Source organism: Osmerus eperlanus, chromosome 14 (assembly GCF_963692335.1).
Source record: "Osmerus eperlanus chromosome 14, fOsmEpe2.1, whole genome shotgun sequence".
NCBI lineage: Eukaryota > Metazoa > Chordata > Actinopteri > Osmeriformes > Osmeridae > Osmerus > Osmerus eperlanus.
In genome coordinates this window covers 958,566-963,211 of record NC_085031.1, presented here as the reverse complement: position 1 = coordinate 963,211, position 4,646 = coordinate 958,566, and positions in this window count along the sequence as shown.

The following is a 4,646-nucleotide window of genomic DNA, read 5'->3' as shown; positions in this document are numbered from 1 at the left end:
AATGCAGAATACAGGAAAGGAACAGTGTGCTGGTGTGGAAAGTCCCCACAAACTGCAGAATGGCCAGAAAATATTAGATTTTACATTAGATAGTATCAAGGCCCAATTGCAAAAGAGGTCCAAAGGATATTTACAATTGTAGTAGGCCATTAATATGTTCAGGGGTGTAATTTGTTGGATAAGAAGCCCCACCCCCAACTCCAGAGTTGATGTTATCTTTACATATAGATAGACATTAGCTCTACCGTGGTCCAGTTGCCCGCATGACTCTTGTCAGTTATCGAAGCCCATTACATGGTTTTTTAATTTTCAAAACCCTTTGCCCGGTACAGACAATCAAAATGTGCCGTTAAGCCAGCAAACAGGAAGTTGGGTCGTATCTCAGCAAATCTTTGATGGATTCACACCAAACTTGCTGCGTGTACTCGTTGCTCTCTTCTGAGGATGTCTAAAATGTTTTCTGGGTCGTTTGACTGCTTGGCCACCTCATTGCTGCTTGCAGCTATATTTGGATTTGGTCAGATTTGGTATCCCATTGGTAAGTCTGCAGCATGGATTTTTCTATACAGTGACAATTTGTGAAGAATATACATTTTTCAATGGTTCGCAATGTTTTGGAGGAATCCGCCATTGCTGCTTGCAGCTATATTTAGGATTCCTCCGTAAGGAGGAAACCTATTGTTATTGTTAGTTTTATTAGGGGCCAAGCAGCGAAGCTGCTGGTAGTATTATTGGGTGTGCTCAAGCCTTCGGCGAGAGCACAACCTTTGTTCTCTCACATATATATTATTTTTTTTTTTTTAATTTCTTTTTGCCCCCCTAAAACTCAGTCAATATTTGGCCTACATAGACAACGTAGGTGTCAAAAGTTTCGTCTTGGTAGCGATTGACTTGCTTGTATTGGAATTTACGTTCCGTTGCATGGTTTGGGCTTAAGTTAAGTTTTTGTGGCGAAAAGTGAAGCTAACGGTGGCTAATTTGCTAGCCAGTCACTGACGTTACTAACGTCACTACGTCACTAACGTCACGAAAACACGCGTGACTACCTTTGGCAGAACATTCGTTTCGCATCTGTTAACTTGGGGGATAGCTAGGCTAACTATAGCTTTACTGCAAGGCTGCTGCAGAAACGCCACAAGCAAAGAGGCCAGGGTGATAACTATTTACTCATTTTACTTTGTGATATGACACACAATTGTGATGTGTAATGTACAGTATAAGCTGATATTATTAAGGAAGTACATCTACTTTCGTAAACAGTAGTCTACTATTTCACTGAAGTATTAGCATCATGACATTAGCCTGTGTTGCCCGGGCAACACATACTACAGTGGTCTATGATGTAGCGTTATCTGTTTTCAATCGTTAAAATAAACATTCCTCACATATACATTTTCGTTGTAGGATTTATTATGACATTAGATTACAAGTAAACGATTTGTGAGTGAAATTATCATTACCTGTGGTTTCAATCCAGTGTATCACTGCAACGCTGTAGCCTACGCGAGACACTACAAAAACATCTACACAGCTGTAGGAAGTCAAACGGCGACAGAACATGTTCGGCACTCCCCTTACTTAAATCAAAAGTCTATAACTACAAACCTGAACTTCATTGCCACAGCCTAAACTTTGTCAATCTGTTCATGAAAATAATTAATTTCAGCCTAAACCGTACAACGGAACGTTAAATCCAATTCAACCAACGCAATCGCTACCGAGACGAACACAGCAGTAGTCTAGTACTGTACCGTAGTAGTACAATTTACCGGGGCAGCTTCTCCACACAGGGCTATATCGCATTTTGCGTTGTTACTGACAATGATCGGTACCAGTGAGCTTTTTATGAATGAGCGATTTTCCACTAAATAAATGTCAAGCTTATTTACGTTTTTGGGGGCATATTTTCAGTTAGCAGATGGTACTGTTTGAATCGCGATTCCATCTTCTACTGCCGGTAACGTCGTAGAATAATCTTCAAAGGGGGTTCTTTATCAATGAATGAATGCAATATGAGTAGGCTAAATGCCTGAAAATATCACGAGAAGGGAAAAACTTAAAAGGACGTTTAAGTCATAGAGATTAGGTCAATTTTTACACCGGTCTGCCAAATTTATTCGTTTTGATTCAGCTATGAGGCTGCCTCTTGCAGGGGAAATGAGAAGACATCATATTTAATTCTACACTTAACTCGTATTTTCAGTTGTAAATGAGCATCACAAAAAAAATGCTTTTAAATCTATGTAATCTTTATAAATAATAGGTATGCATTTTAATATAAAATATACAGATATATCAGTTGTAAAAATGTCATTCAAAAACGGACCCCTGTGCAACCGAAGCAAGCAAGCACACCCTACAATTTCCCCAGAAATTGTACCCTCTCTAGTTATTAGGGGCCAAGCAGCGAAGCTGCGAGGCACCTATTGTTATTGTTAGTATTATTATTAGGGGCCAAGCAGCGAAGCTCAGTCAAAATTGCCATAGATGATATCCAGACTGAGCCTCACAAAAGTTATCGTAGGGATTTCTGATTTTCAAAACCGTTTGTCCGGTAGAGCCAATCAAAATCTGCAACAAAGCAACCAAACAGGACGTTTGGTCAAATCTCAGCAAATCTTTGAGATATCAACACCAAACTTGGTATGTCACGTGGAAGACACTACAACATGTTACCATGTGCAAAGGCAACTTCATACCTCTAAAAATGATTGATATAAAGCAAATTGAATTTATTGCTAATGCTAAAATAATGCTTTACACATCCGCCGGCCAAAAACTGATACTCTGATTCAATCACTAGTTCATATGAAGACTCTTGAGAATGTTGAGTACACAAATCTGAGAAAAAGTTGACTGTAACATGAAAACTCGATTTTTAGTGAATATTTGAAACATGCATGCTTGGCTAATTTCTAGGGCTGTTTCCCCAAATCCTCTCTCCCTTTGCTCCTGTGCGCGCGTGCTCCACATTCTCTCACACACAAGGGGCCAGAGCCCCTTGACACACGCATGCTTTCTTGAAAATGTGTGCTGACCAAGCCCCCACCCTCGTTTTTTAGCCCCTGTTTCATTTCGCTTCCAATCGCAGCTCGCTGTTACGAATACAAATTATTTTTCGGCGGCCATTGTTGTTTCCCGTGTCCCGTGAAAGTCGTCTCCCGTGAAAGCCGTGTTGGAGGCAGCCACTTTCGGTAAGTCCTGGTTTTACACATTTTAAGCTAGAATTAATGATTGGGTTTGTGAAAGTACACTACTCTTGAATTATGGTGAAGGTTTAGCACTTTTAGACCTTATAGATCGTGATTCTGAAGTGACGGAAAACCAAACTCGAAAAGTAGCTACTGTAGCTCTAGCTTTTTTCCTCTGTGTTTTTAATTAGTGAGTCATTTTGCATCTCGGCGAATTGTTCATCAAAAAGGTCGAGGAGAGCAGCCTTTAGGAGAAAAAGCAATTCCCCACAGACCTGTCGGCTCATAATGGTGATTTTTGGCGTGAAAGTCTTTGTAATAAGCCTATGCGGCAGGGAGACTTTTTCAAGGCGAGCCTGTTTCATTCGTCATATGCCCTGAGAAAGCGACCTACGTTAGCCAGGCTAGTTTTGCCAATTTCGGTAAGTCAGGCTATTTAAAGGTCTCTTACAGTCAGAATCACTGTTTACAAGAAAAGGTCGAGCTGGTCTTTTGTCAGATGTGTATATATTGACCAGTTTAGAGGTAAATACTCTTGCCAGAGCCTGGAATCGAACCTGTGTTTTGAGTGACTGCATGGGTCTCCATGACGTCAACACATTTGGATTCAAGTTCAAGTAATGACACTGCATTTCACAGTCAAAACTGAAGTCTGTATCAAGTGTAGATGGGAAAAGCTTCATTTTTCACAACTGACATGGACCCTTTCTTCACTTTGACAGGTCTGGAGGGTCATGCAGAGGCCTGCTCAACAGAGTTCAACAGAGGATGCAACAGACTCGAGGATGGTGAGATCCACACAGACCCCTTGCTGGACTACCCCTCTCTAGCTGGACAGCTTCTCTTCAGCCCTGACCCCAGAACAGCTTGATCCAGCTGGCCTGCCTGCCTGCCTGCCTGCAGGCCCTGCTTGCCCCTGCCTGCCAGCCCTCCAGAGACAGTCACCCCACAGACACAGTAGCTCTGCAGCCTGCTTTTTTGAGGACATTGATGAAAAAGGACAAGCCAGCATTACTTTGATGAAAGTCTAAATGTTTAATCCTTTCCATGTGCCAGTATGCCAAGCTGCTGACTTTGTGTCTTAAGTGATGAAACTAGTTCAAGTGATAGACTTTTGACCTGAATCCAATGATTATTCATCTGAATAAAAACCACTCAAGAGAAGTACTGCTTCTTGGAGCATTTGTGCTCCACATCAGTACATCTCACACATTTGCCTTTGTTTCCATGGGATTCATGGAATTGTTAGTTTCTGCTCCACCATTTCCACCCTAGTGTAATAATAAGTCTAATTTAGGACAGCAATTACATTTTTGTGTTATCCTTCCGCATTACACACATTTAGTCAATGTTCTTAAACTCAACCGATTATTGTCATTTTACCATACTGTTCATATTGAACAGACATCAGTGTTTACTTGGAAAGATGACTGTATATTTCCACTTTTGATTTGT